The sequence below is a fragment of the Petaurus breviceps genome, unplaced genomic scaffold, assembly GCF_028583685.1.
Source record: "Petaurus breviceps papuanus isolate PSGF00001 unplaced genomic scaffold, PetGlider_PUasm1.0 90842, whole genome shotgun sequence".
Classification (NCBI taxonomy): Eukaryota; Metazoa; Chordata; class Mammalia; order Diprotodontia; family Petauridae; genus Petaurus; species Petaurus breviceps.
In genome coordinates, this window is record NW_027187358.1 from 24,743,864 (window position 1) to 24,767,597 (window position 23,734).

The window sequence follows — 23,734 nt, forward strand, 5'->3', positions numbered from 1 at the left end:
GAATCTGTTTAATTATTTACACTTTATGTACCTCAATCGATTACTTAGGTTATATCTACAAAATCATATATGAGTTGAGAACTGAGAGAGAAAGAGCTCTCATATTGGGAGTTCCCCATACTTGGTGAAATAGCAAATCATTTGAATTTCATAAGAACCATGACAAGAAAAGGAAATATGAAGAGGAACCACAAGGTAATTCTTAAAATAATTCTTAAAGTAACTGAAGAACCTCTTATTATCCTTTCCCTGTACTTGATGCTCCTGTGTTCTAGCCCAGACCACTCTCCTCCTTCAATTCCTGTAGCTCCCTTAACATAGCCCTTGGTCATTAACCCAGGGAAAGTAGCCCAGGTCCCTTGTGACTAATGGCATTTTACATATTATCTTTTAGTGATTACCCATCCACAGTTTCCTAGGTACCCTTGTCCCCAGGGTTTTGAGATTTGTAATTAAACCAGATTAAGACTTAAGATGGAGGAATGATGATTGCTTTAAAGGCTGGAGGAATCCACGTACAAAAGAAGACAAGATGCAGAGTTTTCTCATATCCTAATCCTTCCCCAACCCCTCATGGCTTACGGCCCCAATAGGTTTGACCAAACAGGGGGTAGGGATAGCCTGGGGAAAGAAGAAAGTAAATGTCTAAGGAGAAGAAAAGGCGCAAGAAGTGTCAACAACTTTCTAATCCAGTACAGGAAGAAACAAGCAGGCAGGAAGAGGGTTAAGAGAGAGGTGAAGATGCAGTCTAGCTTCAAAGGTTTCTGAGAGTTCTCAGCAACTTCCCAGGTAATCTTCCCTCTACCCTTTCATGGGTCAGAAGTCATGAATCCAACCAGCCTCCAGCCGATGTCTAGGGAATGAAGAAAATTGTTTGCTAAGAGAAGAGTGTAATCCATAGGAATAGGGCCAGGAAAGGTAGAAAAGAGGCAGACCCAACTGCAGTGCCATCTCAAGATCTTCCTCTGGTAACGTTCCAACTGCTCAAACTTAATACACTGAGGACCACTACCACCCCCAGTTGACTGGAGAGAACAAAAATAAGGTATCAGGAATTGGGTGATAAGACAGAACTGGCCTTGTCTCAAAGTTAATTCCCCTCAAAAGATAGGTATTTAACACTAAAAAGCAGGATGATTGCAAAGACACCCTTTAAAAAAACAGCAAAATGACTGATAAAGGTAGATAAAACCAACAAAGTAGGAAAAATGCACAAAGAAATAAATATTTTTAGCAAAAGAAATCAATTCCAAAAGCTCAAAATAAGGCAAAAATATTACAATAAATTCTATGTATCCCCAAGAAATGACCCAAGGGCACTTCTAAGAACTTCTCTGATAGCTCCAAAAAGCAAAAAAATTAAGTGAAGATATCAAGAAATAGTGGCATAAAGTAGAGAGCTTGGGGAGAAAATCAATGGATCTGAAGGAGTAAAGAATTTAGAATCAATAATATACTCAGGGATAAAAGGGAACTCCTCAACCATCTAGTCTAACCCCTTCATTTTATGGTTGAAGAAACTGAGGTCCAGAGAAATTCAATGGCCTTCACAGTTTCATACAAGGAGTAAGTAGGAGAGTTGCTATTTAAACTCCACTCCACTGTTTCCAAATCCAACACTCTTCTTAATACAGCTCTATATTGGAGACACTTTCTGAAATGCTAGGGTCTGTGCAAAAGAGAATGAAGATTGAAGTTTAAAATGCAGAGACAGAAAGAAAATGAATTGATGAAGATGAAATGCTATGATTAGAATACATGAGAGCTCCAGAATATAACACTAAACTTGATTGATAAACTAAACTCTAAAGAGATAATCTAAGGATTATAGATCTTCCAGAATTAAAGTGAAGTAGTATAAAACAAAAACAACATACTTCAGGAAATCATACAGGAAACTTGCCCAAAATATTGGAAGCATACAGAAAAATACAGATCAAGAGAGTCCACATATATCATTAAAAAGAAACTCCAAATTTAATTCACCAAGAAACATCATGTTCAGACTTCAGAATTACAATATTACACAGAAGACATTGCAGGAATTCAAGGAAAACACTTTCCATATTCAAAATAGGGCATATTTACTCTTCATTTACAAGAGAGTAAGAAGTGGAATGAAATTTTTAAAAAGCAAAAAATAAAAATGTGGATATTGCATTTGCATCTGAAATTAGAACTGAGGCTAGTGATCAGCAAAAGTATATGACTAGTTGGCAAAAGGGAACACATCCCTTAAAAGGAAGCTAGATTTGAACAGGTTACTCAACATGAAAATTTGTGGAAAGAAAAGAAAGATAAACAGGTTTAAAAAATAACAAAAGACTAAGAAATGAAAGAGCATTTTCATGCATTTAAGGACATAACAAACTCAAAATGTAAGCTATGGGATTTTTTTCTAAATTTTCACTTTTAAGAGCTCACACATTGAGGGATGCTGAGGAATGAGAGAATGTATTAGCAATAGAATCTGAAAAGCAAAAGACATGAGAGTAAATAAAAAAGGCAAGAGGGAGGAAGAAGAAAAGAAATTATATTTCAGGGAAAAAAACATCCTTCTCTCATTAAAAAAAAACTATAATTTTTCATGCTTGCTTAGAAAGAACAAAGGAATTTCTCTTTAGTAAATGACAGGAAGCAAAGTGCAGGAACACAAAGTAAAACTGATCAGAACTTGAAAGAAGGGACAGACAAAACATTATCTATTTCTCCCATTGCCTTGGGGATAGTAAGACGGTAGGAATTGAATATTGGGATCAGGTCAGTAACAAAAAAAAATGGGAGTTATATCCTATCAGCAGGGATAAAATTCTCTGACAATAGCATGGAGTATCACATAGATGTCTAAGAGGGCAAGACAATGGTTTTAAAATGAACTCTTTTGTAGCAAGACAACTTCTCCAATAGCTTCCCCAAGCAGAGTTCATAATTTTCTAGACTATCTCTCACTAGAGGTGAGTGGTCAAGAACCCAGAGAGAGAAATTTTAGAGAGACAAAAGAGATTTTTAAAAATAGGGGAACTTAGATGCCAGAGGGAATGTGTTGTGATGTCAAGAACAGGTGATGAAGAAAAAGTCACTCCCTGCCCCCTCAAAAGGACAATATCCTTCAGAGACAGATTACAGAGGATCCCCACTCTACTTACTGTTGTGCTGACTTCATAAATTAATATTCCCATGACTGAGGTTCCTCCCAAGAAGATCTTTTCCTTAGTGGGATATCTTTAATCACATGAACAACTTGGATGGTTCAAGTCTGAGCAAAGTCCAATAACTCCAACCAAGATGGGTGGAGACAGGAGGTGAAGAGACAAAAATAAAGGAAGAACTGTGTAAGCACAAAGTCCCTGAATTAGAGATTTGATCCTATTATATCCTATAAAAGGAATGAAGTAAGTGGGTAGAATTAAAGCACCATTTCTAAGTAAAGGGCATTAGAAACTAACTTAGCAGAAATGTAGAGAATGATTGGCATGGAGAATTCACTATCATACTTTTATCTTAATGGGAAAAGAGGTTTAAACAAAAGAGAGCAGTTCAGAGACAAAGACAACACAAATAATTTCAAGAAATTTAGGATAAAGTACATTATTAGGGGCAAATGGAGAGAGTAATCAGAATGAAGTAAACAAAACAAATGACTGATACTCATGTTTGGTTTAAAAAGAGGGAGAAACAATGTGAAAGAATTTGTTGGAAAATACAAAACTAATTATAATCCCAAAAATAAATTGGTTAAATTCCTCAACAAATTTAACACAACTGGAAGATTGTAATTTTAAAAGTTGTTGCATATAAGAATGATATTTAAAATATGTAGGCACAAATCAAGTGAAAATGAAGTTATAGAACAAAAGCTAGTATGTTTCAGTTAATTCTAAAAAAAATAAGAGTAAGGGTTACAGTAATTTTTTCTTATAAGTTCAGCACAGAAAGTTTATTTGATATGATAGAAGCCTTTCTTAACTTTATCCTGACATGTCTAGGACACCAGTGGAGCACTGTGACTGTCAATGTGCTGTCCCTTACCACATGGCCAATCCATCTTAGTTTTTCATCATGTTTTCCTTCGTTCTTCAGTGATCTGCCACTTATTGGTTATATGTTCTAGTCTACTCATACCTACATTGTTCCTCTTGATTGCATCTATGTAATATTTTAAACTTCAGCTCTTCAGAGACTGTTCCATTCCATGTCTCATTTCCATCAATGGAATGTTGGTATTTTAAAAGATGGGTCTTTGTTTCTGGGAGAAGTATGGGGTCATGAAAGGAGCTTTGATATCTCCCAAAGGCAATATAGCCTTCTCTCTTCTTCCTGTTCAATTTCTTGGCTTACTATCCATTTTTATGGTATTTTTTTTTATATACAGTACACATTGATGGAAAAGTTCCATAAAAGTCCCATCCAAACGCATGCTAGGCAACAGACATCCTTCCTCCACTTGATCTCTCCTGTGTGGATAGGCATACCAAAACCTTGAGCTACTACATATCTTTTCTATGGTGCATTCCAATGTTCTGAATCTTGATGCAACCACAACAGCATGATCTATAAACAGGAACATCTAGAGGAACGCACCATCCACAGATAAACTCTCTTCAATTTAAACTCTGCACTGGACTCCACCATTACAGTGGTGCTCATTTTTATGCTTTGCCTCATGTTAATCATCAGATAGTCATTGAAAGGGGTTATTTCTGTTAAATATTTCAAGAAATCTTAAATAATTTTGAAGTCTGAATGGGATAAAACTTATAGGTTGTATTTTGCTCTATCAAATCAAAAGTCAGGAAGGGGTTTTGTATTCTCTAAATCTTTCAGTTAATTTTGAAATAAGCACCCAGTTCACAATTGGATCTCATTTGTGAAATCATGCTTGTTCACAATGAATATAATCATTAGGATTATCCTGATTTTGTGTGCAGACAAGGCTCACAAAAACTGTATAGATGAGAAAGCTGGCATATAGGTTGATAGGTTGATGGGTTTGTAGACTTGGTAGACTTTTTCAATATTAATAAGGACCAAGATTTTTTCCATGTGGTTAACATCTTCCCTTTCTTCAGATACATTACAAATTAATCCCTTAATGCTCTCATAATTATGTCGTGTTCAAAACAAATCTTTTTTTTAAACTATGTCATCATCTGGCCATTTTTCCCATCGTTGTTCTCTTTAATGTGATTTCTACTTCCCCTATACACATATCTGGGACTGGGATATTAATCTTCTACTGTGATGGCACTGCTGTCATTGACAATAAAAAGACCTTGTTATAAAAATCTTTGCAGATATTTTCCATTTTTATTCTGTTTGCTCTCCTCCTTCCATTTTCTTTTTAAATACCCACAGAATGACTTTATTTAATTGTGCCTCTTGCCAAGATTTCTTTAAACTGCTTTAAACTTCCACTACATTTCTTTGCTTTATGAATAGAAACTGCTGATGGAAAAGCATCATCCTTCTTCTTAAGATTTAAAAAAAATTAGTTGCTTTCTTTATTGTTTCTTTTTACATTAAAATTCTCTATAAAATTATTAAAATCAGTGTCAATGTCATTTCTATTGTTCATTAATCACTTTTCATTTTCAATTACTCAGTTAGGTTGGTACAGTGTATAAAAAATAGGACTTGAAGTCAGGCAGACCTGAGTTCAAATCCTGTCTCAGACACTTATTATCCATGTGACCCTGAGCAAGTCACCTAATCATTCTGTGTCTCAGTTTCTTCATCTATAAAATGGAGAAAATAATAGAACCTCCCTCACAGGGTTTTTGTGAGCACCAAATGGGTTAATATATGTAAATTGTTTTGTAAACCTTTAAATATTTTGTAAATAGCATCTAATATTATTGCCATTTTTATCATCATTAGTTTAGTTCAGAATTGAGGGACTTCTGAATTTATATATATATATATATATATATATATATATATATACATATATATATATATATATATATATATATATAATTTTTCTCCCAAGTATTCTTGCTCTTCTACTAATTATGATTGTTCTAACAAATCAATGATATTCCTGTACACAGTCAACTGCTTCAGTACTGACTACTCCATTAGTAATGATGCTGATCCTATCTGTTAAAATATAATCAATTAAAGATTTTAAATTTTTGGTGTTATTCAGAATTTCTGAATCCTTTTTGCAAAAAAAAGTGTTCATAAGATAAAGTTATAAAGCTTCTTTGTAGTCTATGAGTCTTTTTTTTGCTTTTTATTTGTTTCTTTTTCCTTTTTTCCCTTCACTCACCTATTCCATATTTGTATTTGTCACCAAACATTAATATGTATATTGATTTAAATAAAATTATTCTACCCTTTTATCCTTTGCAACTGTTAGTAGATAAGCTGTATCAGCACTTAACACACAGTAGGCATTTAATAAATGTTTGTTGATTAGTTCAAATATTTTCACATTTGATTAGTCAACTGTTTATTGATTGATTCAATTATTTTCTTTTTGCAAACAGTAAGCGCAAGTATTACACAACAAGATGACCAAAATGACAAAAAATAATGTTTGTCGCGTTTCAGAATTTGATAAAAACCTATTCTGCCAATTCCTTTCTTTCTCTCTCCAAGGCTTATGTGTGAAACATCCTATTTAACTGAAATTTCCTTCTTTTTTTTCTGGCTTAATTTATACTAAGCATATCATTAGTGATATGATTCAACTCCTCAAACAGGATATGCCTAACATTTAGAGTACCAATAAACAAAGCAAAACTTATAGATGTTCTAAACCTAGTGATTCTTTGAACCTTCTTTTTCCTTTTCTGTCACACTTTCACTATAACTGAAATATCAGAAGCCAAAGAATTCATCACCAAGTGACCATCCTTCTGGTTATGAGTCTCTCCATATTTAGAAAGGGTGATTCTCAGAAAGCAGGCTTGGTCTAGTAATGTGGACACATAAACAACTATAAATTCATGATTTCCAATAAAGGCAGAAAAGTCTTTGACATAATATAGTACTAAGTGTATGTGTAAGTGTACTTCTTTAATGTTATTAAAGAGTATACATCTTTAAAAATGGGGGCTAGCATTTTTTTCCAATGGAGAAACATTGGAAACTTTCCTAATACATTGTTCTAGAAATGTTGGCTAAATTAATAATTCAAGAGAGATAAATTAAAAATATAAACATGAGCACAGGAGACGAAATTTTCCCTATCTGAAGAATATATATTGGCATCATTTAAAAAAAAAACGGAATTTGTGAAGAAATTAAATGAGATGATTGATAACTTTAGTAAATTAGCAGGATACAATATAAATCCATAAAATAACCAACATTTCTATACATAACTAGCAAAAGCCAAGAGGAAATGACAATAACAACAATTCCATCAAAAGTGACTTATAAATAACTGGGATTTAACCAAGAAAAACACATAACTTTTCCACAAATAACATACAAAACACTCTTTATAGAAAGAAAGGAAGAAATGAGACATAATTTAATGCTTGCTGTTGGCCTGCACCAAAATAATAAAAATGATTTCACTACATAACTTAATATGCATATTCAGTTTTTAAACAATAAAATGATTGAAGGAATATATATTTTTAATTTTAAAAATTACGAGAGTCACTTGGAAGAGCAAAACATCTAGAATCTCAAGGAAAATGGTTTTCAAAAGTATAATGAAGGAAGAATTCACGACCAAACAAGAGACAGAGAGTATTATGAAATGTAGAATAGATAATTTTGATTACATTAAATTGAAAAGTTTTTGCACAAACAAAGCCAATGCAACCAAGATTAGCAGGGAAGCAGAAAACTGGGAAAGAATTTTTAGAACCAGTGTCTCTGATAAAGGTCTCATTTTCTCAAATGTATACAAAACCAAGATAAATTTGTAAAAATATAAGCAATTTCCCAATCAATAAATGGTCAAAGGATGTAAACAGGCAGTTTTCAGACAAAGAAATCAAAGCTATCTATGGCATATGAAGAAGTACTCTAAATCACTTTTGATTACAGAAATACAAATTGAAAGAACTCTGAGGTGCCACCTCACCTTTTATCATAATGCATAATTTGACAAAAAAAAAAAGGAAAATTGTGGATATTGGAGGGGATGTGGGGAAATTGGGACACTAAAGGTGGAGTTGTGAACTGATCTAACCATTTTGGAGAGCAATTTGGAACTATGTCCAGAGGGCAACCAAACCGTATATACCCTTTGATTCACTAATGCCACTACTACTAGGTCTTTATTCCAAAGAGATCATTATAAAAGGGAAAGAATTCACATGTGCAGAAATATTTATAGCAACCCTTTTCTATGGTGGCAAAATATTGGAAATTGAAGGGATACCCATCAATTGGGAAATAGATGAACAAGTTGTGGTATATGAATGTAATAGAATACTGTACAATGAGAAATGATAAGCAGGAAGATTGCAGAAGAATCTGAAAAGACTTATATAAATTGTTGCAAAGTGAAATGAGCAGAACCAAGGAAACATTTACACAGTAACAGCAACATTGTGTAATAATTAAGAACTGGAAATAAAGCAGATGTCCATCAATTGTGAAATGACTAAACAAATTGTAGTATATTGTAGAATATTATTGTGCGGTAAGAAATGAAGAATACAACAATGGTGCCCTCCAAAATGAATGACAAAGGAACAAGTGATGTATACCTATGTAGATGTATATTTATAAATTAATATGGAGTGAATCAAGCACAAACAGAAGACACATAGATTATAGTCATATAAATAAAAATATCATTATAAGGATGTCTAACCTGGAATAACTAAAAAATCAATTAGAACAATTAGATCTTTAAACTAGATAATGAAAAATACTCCCCTGCCTTTCCCAGAAGAGTGGGGGGGGGGGCGTCTATAAGAGCAGGAAATTGTGCATAGTGTCAGATGGGTCAACTTAATTTTCACTTAACTGTTTTTCTTTGTCACAAAGGAAGGTTCAGTTATGCTGAGAGGGATAGTATGTCTATTAAAAATTATAAAACCAAAACATATCATTAAAACATATTTGGAAATGTAAAATAAAAATAACAGCAAAATAGAGAAATTCTATCATATTCTTCTTAGGGACACATAAGTTACATTCAGATCAGAACTAAGAAAAAGGAAATATTATTCTTGAGTAGCTTCTAAAACAGCCATGATTGGGTTTCAATTGGATCCCTTGTGTGAAAGATATTGTATTAAAAAGCAGAAAAAGAATGGAGGGCAAAAAATTAAAACCAACGATATCCAGGATTTCTACACATGTTTTTCAGTAAGTATGGCAGGTACAACATCCTTTATCAAATATTTATTTTGCATCTATCAAGCTAAAAATGCCACATGTGAAGCATAAAGCTATTAAAATGTTTATAATGTGCTATTCCATCTACATATAAGAGAGCTTACTTAAATCCATGTTTATTAAAAAAATAAATTTTACTCTAACCTAAATTGAACCATGCAGAATATAACAATGGTGCCCTCCAAAATGAATGACAAAGGAATAAATGATGGAAATGTGAGCTTGCCCATCAGAAAAAGAGCTCCTTCCCAGCAACCCCCACCTTACTATACTTGAAGATATGGGAGAAAACAGATATACCTAACGTACATGGGGAAAGTAGCTCTAGGATTGATAGGCGGATGTATGGGATCCCACATTTTAAATTTATATCATTGGCTCATTTGTGTCCCATATGACCGAGGGTCTCCCAAGGACTCTGACACGATAGAATTTAATATGAGTTCAAAACTTGAGGCCTGACCCCACGGGTTCAGTATCTCCTTTTGGCTGCTGGTTCAACTTGTAATTCTCTAGGAGATTCTCTAAAGAACTAACTGGCATATGTCTAGATTTTTCTAAATGTAGCTAATGGGGTTCCCAATTCCCTCCACAAGCACTTAATGAACACTATGGCTTCTGGACATAAAACAGTCTTTATGTCTCAGAATTGTGTAAGATGCCAAGGAATCATAGAAACCTATGAACAAACTGAGCAGCAAAAAGCACTCAAATAGCCCATCAGAATCATTGGAATTCCCTAGAAGGTAAACAAACTATTGAAACTCACTAAACAATTAATTCCCCTTCATACTGGATATCCACTCTTCCAGTGAATCACCAAAATAGAGGAGTTGACATGGTCCAGATCCCTTGCTCCCTGTGATGAGAAAGCTTGCCATGGGCTACACCTTTAAGATGCTACTAGTTGCCACTGGGATGAGAGCAAAGGAGAAATCCCATCCCATCTCCATCTCTTGCTGCTTTCTGGGTAAAGGAGCAAAGTAAAGAAAGAATGCTGAAATGTAGTGAAATACAATTGACTAGCTTTCATAATAAACAGTGAGGAGAACCTCCAGGTCTACTCTTCTTGAATCTCACTCTTTGGAAACCTCCAATCAGAGGTATTCTATGTATCCATAAACAAGGAGACAATACCCCTAAAATCCATCTAATTGAGATGGCTCTGCAGATAACTGTAGACGAATGCCCATGCCAGTTAATCTCACCAGGAAGATTGGACAACTCATCAAATTAATCAGGTATTTCCTTGATCAGTACTCCCTTTAACAAGTACTTCAAAAAGAAGGGAAAGGAGATTTCTCATATGGAAATCTCTACCAGATGCATTGTACCTTGAAAGCAACAGTGACTTTAACAGGGTAATGTGATACTAACTATAGAATCAATTTTTTTTATTTTTTTTTTTTAGCAATCGGGGTTAAGTAACTTGCTCAAGGTTACACGGCCAGTTATTTCTGGGTGTGGTGCTGAGTGTCTGAGCCCGGGATTCGATCTCCAGGTCGTCCCAACACTGGAGCCGGTACTCTTACTCGCTGAGCCACCTGGCCGCCCCTTCAAATAATTTTTTAAATGAATGGAACAGCTCAGTCCAGAGATGAGGGATGCTAAACAACTTAGAACCCAAGAGTCCTGACTAGTCCAGTGTTGCTTCCACTACCTCCCACTTCCCATTTACTTAGCAAGATAACATTAGAAGGAAGAATTTCTAATTCCAAACCTCATTTAAATGGGCCTGAGAACCTAGGTGACCTGCTTAACATGCATCAAGGAAACGGCAGAACTGAGATTCAAAGCTTGATCTTTTGACTCCAGGTCCACTACTCTTTCTCTCCACCACACTGCCTCCCTTTTATTTTAGCTGAGAAGCAGAGAACTTTTGAGAGAGTATTGGTGGGTGAGAGAGCTATTTGGTTTTGATCCCATTTCTACAGGGGTTTTTTGCCCAGAATAGTTGACCTCACTGTCTCTGTCTCTCTCTCTGTCTGTCTGTCTCTCTCTCTCTCTGCCTCTCTCTGTCTCTCTCTCCCCCCCCCTCTCTCTGTCTGCCTGTCTGTCTGTCTCTCTCTGCCTCTCTCTGTCTTTCCCTCTCCCCCTCTCTCTGTCTCTATCTGTTTCTCTGTCTGTCTGTCTCTCTCTCTCACATGCATACACAAATACACAATGCACACACATTATTAACATTCCTCTATACTTACTACCAATCCCAACCCCAATTAATAGATACTGTTTAAAAAAATTACCTGGTTATTTATGCTTTTATGTTTCTGTAGCTTGTATTTATAATCACCCTCTGCCCATTGGATTGCCAAATCAGAAGAGAAAATAGTATCTTTTTTTTCCTTTTGTATTGACCCCCACCTTTCTCCTAGCCCCACATTCCCATGTTCCCAGCAGAATTTACTGCAGTAGCCGACTGAAACTTCTAAAGCCACTAGAGGAAAGAGGAAAAAAATATTCTCACTAATGTATTTGATTCCCTCATTAAATTATCAGTCAGTTTTTACAGGAGTCAGAAGGCCACATCCAAGGTGTGACTATAAAGGAATGAGCCTGATTAAACAAATCATACACAGAAGCTAATGTCATGACTTCCTAGTCTTTCCCCATATTTTGGTTCTCTGACGGATGAGGGACAAACTGGTTTGAATATTTCTTGATGGCCCATCTGACCATCAAGAGATAGTAATGAACTCTAGTTTAAGGAAAACAACTTCCCCTCTAATAGGACTGGAATAGTTGACTCCAGATAAGATTAATTTTAAAATGGCAATAATAATAGAAAACATGTATGTGCTTTGAAACCTGCAAAGCCACTTTCAATACAATATCTCATTTGAGCCTTACAACAATCCTATGAAGTAGGTACACCAGCTATTAAAATCTATAAAATTGGGGCATCTAGGTGGCACAGTGAATAGAGCACCAGCCCTGGAGTCAGGAGGACCTGAGTTGAAATCCAGCCTCAGAAATGTGACATACTTACTAGCCATGTGATCTTGGGCAAGTCACTTAACCCAAACTGCCCTTTCTCCCCCTCCAAAAAAAATCTGTAACATCTATAATCTATAATATCATGTAGTAACCTTGGGTTCAGAAAAGTGAAATGTTTCAGCCATGGCCACATAGATAATAAGTATCACACATTCAAACCAAGGTCTTTCTGACTTCAGGTCTTTTTTTTTTTTTAAGCAATCGGGGTTAAGTAACTTGCTCAAGGTTATACAGTCAGTTATTTCTGAGTGTGGTACTAAGCATCTGAGCCCAGATTTGATCCCCAGGTCATCCCGACACTGGAGCCAGTGCTCTTACTTGCTGAGCCACCTTGCCGCCCCTTAAATTATCCTTTTTTTTTTTTTTTAAGCAATTAGGGTTAAGTAACTTGCTCAAGGTTACACAGCCAGTTATTTCTGGGTGTGGTGCTAAGTATCTGAGCCCGGATTCGATCCCCAGGTCATCCCGACACTGGGGCCAGTGATGCTCTTACTTGCTGAGTCACCTGGCCGCCCCTCTGACTTCAGGTCTTAATTATATACTGTTACGAGAGGATCTTTACAGTATACCACCCTTCATGGACCTGGGGCAGAAAATATAGGACTGTCATTCAGGCCCCTGCCATTGTAACAAGTCACAAAGAACTCACAATCATGGTTAACATTTACCAAGCACCCACTGTGTGCCAGGCAGTGTGCTAAGCACTATACAAATAGTATCTCATTTGATACTTGTAACAACCTTGGGAGTTACTATTATCCCCATTTTACAGATGAGGAAACTAAGGCAAACAAAAGGTAAGTGACTTGCCCAAGGTCACTCAGTTAGTATCTGATGTCAAATTTGAACCTGGGTCTTCTTGACTCCAGGTGTAACACTTTTGTCTTCTGATATGATATAAAGTACACTGGAGGAATAGCCAGAGGATCTGAGTTTAGGTGCCAGCTAACCCACTACGTGCTTTATGACTCTAAGAAAGTCATTTTACCTGTTTAGACTATCTCAAAAAAAATCAATAAATGTGATCTAGGGAAATTCCCCAGCAGAGACTATTTAGATACATGTGATCAAGTACTCTCAATCTGTCATCACAGAAATTTCCTGGGGGTGGGGGCCAATCACCCAGTTCATTCCAGCAACTAGCAATCAGTTAGAAACAAAGGATGGGATTCCCTGAGGTACACGCAAATTGATTCACTTCCTTCCATTCCAGCATCCTGAACAGAGAGAGCAATGCATCTTACTCCAAAGGATTGACCAGGAGGTAGCTTTAAATACCACTACAGGTTGCTGCTGCATAACTGAATCCCAGATCTAGGGCCAAATCAACATCCCTAAATTCTACCAGAATAATGTTCTCTCACACCTTCTCCCTAAACATAATCACCACCAATGATGGGTTCTAAGAGGTTTGCAAAACAAATCTTTGTAGTATACCAATATTGCAATATAGAGCAGCTAAGCAGCTAGAGTGACTAGAGTACCATTCCTGGGGTCAGGAAGACTCATCTTTGTGAGTTCAAATCTGACCTTGGATAGTTAATAGTAAGACAGATTCAAAATGTACTTCTCTGCCCCAACTTTGCCCTTACTTAAATGTGGTTAGAAATGCTTTCAATGTGGGATAGTAGATGGGTCCCTGGACTTCGAGTCAAGAAGAGAGGAGTTCAAATACTACCTCATATACTTATTAGTCATGTGACCCTAATCAAGCTAAATTACCTTCTCTCGACTTCAGCCTAAATGGATTATTCCAATTCTAAATGGATAATCCTATGATCATGTACACATATTTATGAAAGTGGAGAACTTTAGCTGAAAATTTATATCTCAGCTTATATAATTCATTATTGTGTGGAGTTCTGTCATGGGAATCTATGAAACCACAGTAATTTAGAAACCAAACTGATCACTCTTTAGGTATTTTCTTGGAGAAAGAATGAGAAAAGAAGAATTAGAAAATATCCCTTAGGAATAACATCAACAATAGTAATGTCTAGCTAGTATGTATATAGAGATTTAAGGTTTACAAGGCATTATACATGTTATCTCATTTGATCCTCACAACAACCCTGTGAAGTATTTGTGATTATTATCTCCATTTTACAGATGAGGAAACTGAGGTTAAGAGAAGTTAAGTGATTTGCCCAGTGAATAAGTATACGAGGAATGATTCACATCCAGCTCTTCCTGACTCCAAGTCTAGTATTCTAAGCACTTGTACCATCTAGATGACTCTGGCATAATTATGTAATACAAGTATGCATACTAATTCCAACTCAGAATTATAATCTTTGGGGACATGGGGAACAAGAGAATGTCCCTTTCTAGGAGATTCTTCTTATGTTCCCATGGATAAGTGATACTAATAATGGCTAGCATTTATATAGCATTTTAAGATTTGCAAAACACTTTACAAATATTATTTTGCTTTATCCTCATAACAATCCCAGGATGTAGGTACTATTATTATCCATATTCTACAGACAAGGTAGAGGCAAAAAGAGGTGAGGTGACTTGCACAAGGTCTCACAGTTAGAAAGCGTCCGTGACCATATTTGAATGCAGAACTTTATCACTCAATCTAGTCTGACATTATCCACTAGGCCACCCAACTGCTTGTAATAGTACAGGAACCACCAGTGAGCTAATCTAAGGTAACAATGGAGGTAGCTCAATGTGGAAAGGGTGAAACAAGACTAAATAGATCTGGGGAGTCACTGTACACTTTCTACCTACAAGGTCACTCCCAGAGAGCTTGGGTTAGATCCAGCTGAGTAGGCATGTAATATAAACCCTGGGTGGGGGTGGAGGTGGGAGGGTAAATCAGTGCTGTCTCAGAATCCCAGGGGGCCAGCCGGATGACTGCCATAGCAGATGACCAGCTATATCCATAACTGCAAATAGGGAACTGCCTGAGTCAGCCTTCTCCCAGTGATATTGAGAGCCAATGTACCATGGAAAAGCCCATCGAACTGTTATTAGAGCAGATGGGAGCTAGTTCCATCTTCACCCTTCAGCTGGGATTGTTCCTTGAGCTAGATCTGAAGCTAGGCCTGCCATCTTATATCTTGAACTAAAGTTGTGCTTCATTCTTATCTGTGATGGACAATAGAAACATATGTCGCCAGGTTGAATGTAAGCTCCTTGAGAACAGCTACTATCTTTCTTCTGTATTGGTATTCCTGGACTTGGCATAGTGCTTGGCACAGAGTAAGGGCACAATTCAACACTTTCTCATTCATTAATTCAATTGAAAGCTTTTTTCAGAAGTGGTTATGTTTATGTAATGACTACTTTTCCTCCCAATATCATTAGTTTGGTTTTGTACCTCATATATTATTAGACCATTGTTTACTTAAAAAAAAAAATCTCATGATATAAACAAGTTGGAATGCTCTTTCCTATGTCCCTGTTCTCAAAAAATTCCCTAAAGTTTTCCCTACAGGAGACTGGGCCTGCAGCTAAATGCCAATTTGACTGGCACCTTAAGATGCTGAGACTTCTACCTTCAAGCTGCTGTGGCCTTTGAGTGACTCGCTGAGCTGCTGGAGGCCCTGGAGAGACGCAGCAGGAGAGAATTGTTGATGGACTTTGTAGTTTTGTTTTGTGTTTGAATTATTTATTTGTTTGGCCAGTACTTAGAAATTACCCCAATCATGCAATTTTTAAATGGATAGTTTTATCAATATATGAAGGGGTTTGAAAAGGGAAATTCCCTGGTCAATTTGAGTAACTTACTAGGGCACAGGTGAGTTTTTGTTTGGAATATTTGATTGCCCAAACTTCCTTCAATAGAAAGTGTGGCCATCCCTATTGTTAAAAGGACAAAAGACAACTTTCTAATTAAATCTCTATTACTATTGCTGTCCTAAAATGAATTGGTACATTTATGGTGTGGATTCCAGTGACTACAATCATGCCCCATATACATGGGTTGGCTGGGAGTATGAGAAGGAGCTCCTATTTTTATTGACTTACAAGAGCAAGACACCAGCAGAACTTATCAAATCCATTTGGGCTTCTTTTTGTCTTTCTTTCTCTTCCTTTCCTTCCTTCCTTCCTTCCTCTCTGTCTCTGTCTCTGTCTCTCTCTCTCTGTCTCTCTCTCTGTCTCTCTGTCTCTCTCTCTCCCTCTCTCTGTCTCTCTCTGTCTCTCTCTCTCTGTGTCTCTCTGTCTCTCTCTCCCTCTGTCTCTCTCTGTCTCTTTTTCTCTCTCTGTCTCTCTCTCTGTCTCTGTCTCTCTGTCTCTCTGTCTCTCTCTCTCTCTGTCTCTGTCTGTCTCTCTGTCTCTGTCTCTCTCTCTCTGTCTCTGTCTCTCTGTCTCTGTCTCTCTCTCTGTGTCTCTGTCTCTCTCTGTGTGTCTCTCTCTCTGTTTGTAGGGGCATGGAGGAGGAGAGGAAGACCTCAGATGTTAATGGCTTCCTTAGGGTAAAAGCAGCTGGAAGTCATACTGAAGCCCACAAGGCCTAGGAGTTCCTGGCCTTTCTTTTTCACCTTTTCTGTCCCATTCAGACCACGGCTCATAACCTGGACACCAGAAACTTTAGAGCAGACCTCAGTCCAACAGGGGACAGAAGCTTGGACAGTGAAGTATCTAGAGAAACAGACAGGAGTTCCATCATGTCATCCTTGAATCCTGAATTCCTAGTTATAGAAAAAGGATTTCCAGGTCAGTCCTAGCCTTCTGGGTCACCCCACAAGTAACCCCAAGTTCAAGATCTTATAGATTCAACTTCTAATGGAAGGAGAGTTTTTTGAGTAGTATACATGGATAGAGATAAAGCAGATGACAGCCCACCTGTCCTCTATAGCTGTAGGATAAATAAAGGACTAAAGGCACACATGGGTCAGCAGAAGACCTTGATTTTGTTCCTTGTTGTTATAGTGACTTTTTCGAACAGTGTAGGGGAATGGGATTGTCTGTACAACAGTGTGTATATGTAGGCGCATGCACACACATGCGTGCGTGTGTGTGTGTGTGTGTGTGTGTGTGTGTGTGTGTGTACATTATCCGGGGGGAATTCTGAACCACAGGGTATCACTTTTAGTCAGTGGGAGATTTTATAGTTCCCAGCTTGAGAGTTGGTTCCAAAATGTCAGATTATTATATCAATGACAACCCCAGGTTTAATTCCCTTCCAAACCATGGGATAGTGTTAATTCTGAGGAGTCTAAGTCTCTTGGAATAGTGGAGCCCATTTGAGGGAGGAATAGATTATATCAATTGTTTATAGTATGTTGAGAAATTATATACATATATATATATATGTTTGCTATATTTTTAACATGGGTTTCTATGAGTCCTTTGAGTTTGGTGTATTTTCTGGATGGCAAAATAAAGGTCGTCCTGTACCCAATACCACTCTTACGTTGAATGCTTGTATAGGAGCTGGACCCTCAAGGTTGACAAGACTTGGAACATCAGGTACTTTAACACCTTCATACAAGAAAGAAAAAAAGCACCCCTGAGACACCATTGTTACTAAAGACATCTACAGAGGCAGTAAGGTGGTTTTGCCTAGTACTATCATGATACAGTCTCTTCCCATGAAAATTTGAAAGGAATGCCATCCAGTGCTGATTATCTCTGACAGTAGCAGTGGAATATACTGAGACTTGAAGCTCTGGGCACATTAACTGAGAACAAATTAATGCATGCCTTGGTTCTCCAAAGAACTCTGCCCTTGCGATATCTCCTTAGTCTCTCAATTCCTAGAGTCATGAGTCTCTACCCAAGAAGACAGTTTTTATTGACTCAAGATAAGTATTAATGTCGTCTACATGCCCTCATTTGTCTCCCCTGATTCAATTCAATGGGCCTTTTTAAGCACCTACTTTATACCAGGTATAAAAAAATGAAATAGCCCCTGCCCACCAAGAATTTACATTCTTCTGAAGAAAAAATCATATAAGTCTAAATAAATAGAATATATATATATAATACATATAATATGTGTATATATATATATATAATACAAAATAAGCTGGGAAGTTTGGAGAACAACTGCTAACAACTAGGGATGAATCAATAAAAGCCATGGTGCACTTTATCAGAGTCTTGAATGGAACTGGGGATTTCAAGAGGCAGAATATTCTGGGCATGGAAGATGGCCAATGCGAAAAGAGAGAATGCCATGGAGGAGAAGTAGCATATAGGCTAGTTTGGCAGAAAGGTAGAATATGTAAGAAGAAATAATGTAAAATTCATCTAGAAAGATATGTCAAAGCCAGGTTTGTTGGGTTTTAAATGGCAACTGGAGGAGGGTGTATTTTATCCTAGAAGCAATAGGAACCACGACAGTTGATTCAATTGGAGAGTAACATGGTCAAACTGAGGCTTTATGAATGGTAGTTTATCAATCCAGCAACTATCTGGGGGAGGAGAGTGACTAAATACAGGAGGTCCTGTTAGAAGGCTATGGAAGTAGTTCAGGCAACAGTTATTGAGGGCCTGAACTAGGGGTGGGTAGTTGTAGGAATGGAAACTCAGGAACGGATAAAAGAGATGATGTAGAAGGAAACGGAACTAGGTAACCTAATAGATACTACAGATGCAAAAAGAAGAATCATGGATACTTTTGAAGTCTGGAGAGAACTAAGTTCTGATTCTGCATTAACTGAACAACCAGCAAATTGAAAGATGGCCTCAATTCTTAAACTCCTGTCTAAGAAGCAATATTCTTAAGCTCTATTCACATCCCTTAGTAGAAGGACTGAGTAGAGAAGGTAAGATGAACCAAGACTGTGACCAAAGAGATGGTCATCACAGTATTCATAACATTCTTCTCAAAAATAAATATAAAATAAAATAAATATAAAAAGTCATCTCTAAAAAAAAAAAAAAACACTTGACATTCTATTTCTCCTTCACATTGCTACAGCTCTTCCAAAACTACATTTTTGCCCTTTCTGGCTACATTCACATAAATGGGATTGGTCAAGTTTCTACAACACCTCAAATAATCCTTAACCACACCGGTTTCTGCTCATTCTACAGTGATTTTCCCCAAGATTCTCTGCTCCTGATATTTAAATGCCTACCTATGGTTCTGTATATGGTAAGGATTTACACTTCAATATAGGAATAGGGACTAGATAAGTGATTTCCTAGGTATAAAGAACTCCCAGAAGGAAATTCCCTCTACTAATGCAGGTCAGCACTCTTCCTGAAACAACTTCCTTCTTCAGAGATTTGCTTAGATCACTGAGAAGTTAAGTGACATACACAGGGTCACACAGCCAGATCTTCCTGGCTTTGAGACCCATTCTCTGTACGCTACACTATTGGACTCATATATGAATTTAAATATAGTTTTAAGGGGCGGCCAGGTAGCACAGCGAGTAAGAGCACCGGCTCCAGTGTTGAGAAGACCTGGAGATCGAATCCCGGGCTCAGACACTTAGCACCCACCCAGAAACACTTGGCTGTGTAACCTTGAGCAAGTTACTTAACCCCAATTGCTTAGGGGTGGCCAGGTGGCTTAGCGAGTAAGAGCACCGGCTCCAGTGTTGGGATGACCTGGATCAAATCTGGACTCAGATACTCAGCACCACACCCAGAAATAACTGGCCATGTAACCTTGAGCAAGTTACTTAACCCCGATTGCTTTTAAAAAAATAAACATAATTTTAAAATAGATAAAGGGAGAGAGGTAAGTGTGTGGGGTAAGAGAGAGAGGGAGAAGGAGATAGAAGAAGAGAGGGGAGAGGAAGACAGAGAAATAGAGACAGAGAGAGAAAAATGATGGATTACATAGATAAGTAGATTGATGTTAGATATGCACAGATATATACATGTACATAAACATTTACCGTACCATGAAGTTATATCTAATTATTATCCCAGGAGGAAAAAAAACTTATCTGATTCCAAGGTAGATATTCTCTCATGACTATTTTAATGTGAGAAGGAAAAAAATGACTTGTTTTTGGAGTCTTTCCTTAAAGAAGGAGTAAGGGGCCATACAATTTTTCAGTTAATGTCATAAATATTATATTCAGCACTTTTGATTTCATGGGACATTATTAAATAATTTTGGAATCCATATGGCAATTTTTAAAGGGAAAGGAAACCTTTGTGCTTGTTATAATTCCAAAATATACACTTATTCTTATTCAGGGCCACTAGTGGTTTCACTTGTGTGGTCTACTGATTATCTCAAATTCTTAAGAAATACAGTTCTAAAGTGTCTAGCTTTTATCAACATGCCTCAGCTTATTCATAGGGGTTAAAGAATGTCTGCATAGAAAAAGCATTTATGATTTATAAGTTGGTAATAAATATATGCTCTAAATTTTTCCAATACTTCAAACATTTTTTATCAAGGAAAAAACTAAAAATGTAGGGTTAGTCTGCTGATAGCCTTTTGGGATAAAACCTTTTAACACAACTGAGATAGACCCACCTAATAAAACTCTAATCTAACCTACTTAAATCCTTTGCGGAAGTTGTTGGAAGCCCTAAACAAAAGAAATGAGTCTCAGGATAATATGAACACCCAAGTTCCATGTATGCTCTCAGTCTGACTTCCCACTCTGGAAGGAAGGGTTCTATTAAGAACATTTGCAAATTCTTGGCTCTAGCAATTTTAATAGATACTGTTATAACATGAAATTATAAGAATTTCTGTGTGATATATCACAATGTAAATATTATCACAAAATGCTGGCAGAGTGGCCAAAATAGAATCTGGTACTGCGTTTCCCCAAAAACTTAAAAATGTATTTGGTAGCTGTTGATCTTTTTACGTATTCATTTTCTTTTAGCATGTCTCAGAACATTTGAGCATGATAAGATGAAAGCTAAAATAGATCCTGTCTGTTGGGCATAAACAGCGAATACAGTAAAACCTAATTAATTTTGATAGACAATGGGCTGAAGCTTCTCCTTGGAAGGACTTGCTGTCCAAAGAAATAGCATAAGGACATAGCACTAAAGGTGAAGGCTAACTTAAGATAACAATGGTCTCAAGGATTTTAGAATCATCCATTTGCATGAATTGATTATACACATTATATATAAACTAAATATTGGTTTCATCTATTCATTGAAGCAGTTCACTGAAGGTTTTATTTTGACAACTTAACCTGGCAGCTATGATGTGTGCTAGAGAAATAATAAAATTGTTTTTATTGTTAAATATGTTATCATTCTGACTTTCTACTAATCAGGTTAGCTTCTCCCCAATCATCTGATTTTACAAAGTTATACAGCATTATGGATATGATATTATGAAATTATTTCAGCACACAAGAAAAATTATCAATATCACAAATGCAGAAAGCTTCAAGGAGACACCAATTGAATATGAATGTTAGTCTGAGAAGGGACCACAATATTTTTGTACAGCCAGTTTTCTTATATAATTAGATTTCAGATAGTAAGCAAAATTGATATACAAAATTATTATTTTACTGAATTAACAAACAAAAAGGAGATAAAGCACTCAAAATAATATGAACCCCCAAATTTAAGAATTTGTCAGGAAGTAGTGTTAAAATGTCAGCACTTAGGGGTGGCCAGGTGGCTCAGCGAGTAAGAGCATCAGCTCCAGTGTCAAGATGACCTGGGGATCAAATCCAGGCTCAAATACATACCGTGTTTCCCTGATAATAAGCCCTCCCCCGAAAATAAGCCCTATTGAGATTGCTACTGTAGTGAAGGTGATCCCCTGCGCTACACGCTACATTATGGTACCCTCTGTATGCACCGTCCCCCCCACCCCCGTGAAACGCACGCCGAGCTCCCAGCTGCATCCAATCAGAGCTGCAGCAGTGAGCGCGTCATCCTGTTCTTTATTGAATTCATTATTGAATAAAGGTACATTTTTTTGTTCACATTTACCTGTTTATTAAAATTGCTGTCAATGTTCATTAAAACAAGCCCTACCCTGAAAATAAGCCCTCTGATGTTTTTCTGTCCAAAAAAAATAATAACACAGTGTCTTATTATTGGGGAAACACAGGTAGCACCACACCCAGAAATAACTGGCCGTGTAACCTTGAGCAAGTTACTTAACCCCGATTGCTTTAAAAAAAAATGTCAGCACTTAATCACAAATTAGATTCTAAGTCTAGTTCTAGTAGACTATAAACACCCAGGTAAAAGAGAAGTAAAGGAGCAGAGATCTGGGAAATAATGTATAGAGAATGGGAATTCTAAGGCATGGGGAAAATGTCTATGCTCTGGTGGGTATGATGATATAAGAAGAGAGGAGATTTCAAAATAAAATAAACACTGTAAACAGAAAAGAAAACTGCTGGGTAAGAATTTCTCTTCCTAGAATTATAAAACTATGAGAATACTTCTAGGCCCAGAATACCAAAAGACACCCAACTTTTCAAATTCTTTCTTGCAAAAAATTTTAAATCATTTTTAGAGAATTTTTTTCCTACAGTAACTTAATTCCACATTTTTTAAAAGTGAGAAAATTTGATTTACATTAAAGAAATTTACTATTATAGCCAACAACATTTCTAAAAGCAACACATACTTGTAACATTAAGAAATTTAAGACATTAGTAAATACCAACCCATATGTCTCTTTTTTCATTTCATGAAAATGGTCTGTGCATATATGGTGAGCATGAAGGATGAAAACATGGGAATAGAATACACATGATCTTCAAAAACAGAAACATCTTTAGTTTCATGCAATTGGAAAGCAATCCCCTGTGTATACTATCTATTCACTTTTTGTAAAGTTTTTGTCCCAGTAGAACAAAATACAGTCTCAAAGGTAATTATCAGGTGAGGCATATCTCACACATTTATCAATGTTATATAAGACTCTTTGGCAAATTAAACAGCAGAGATAACTCTTTAAAGAGGATGATTACTATTAACATCAAGCAAGGGCATTAAATGTGCTCATCTAAGGTGTTTTCCAATGTCTTAGGAAACATCCTTTGCAGAGTCCAAGCAATAAAAGGCTTCTCTGTTGATCATATGGTTTTCCAAATTTTCCTCTTTGTGCTAATCATATCAAGCCCTAGAACACTGCTCAGTGAAATATATAACAGTATGAAAGATATTATTCTAACTAACTAAACTAGAAAAACTCAGTAGATGAAAAAAGTATACTGCTGACACTATAATAAAACAACTGCACAAGCAACATATTGAATTTGTCTGGTGTGTGTATTTGTGTGTGTGCTTGTGTGTGTATGTGTCTATGTGTGTGACAGTGTCTTCCCCTGTAAGATTACTTTTCATCTACTCTGTATGTATCTTGCATGTGCCAATTTACATAAACATTGTCTCTTTCATTAAAGACTTGCATGAACTGATGAAAAGTGAAGTCAACAGAACCAGAACACTGCACACAGTAACAGTAATATTGTACAATGAAATACTATGAATGACTTAGCTCTTCTCAGCAATACAATGATGCAAGACAATCCCAAAGGACTAATGATGAAGC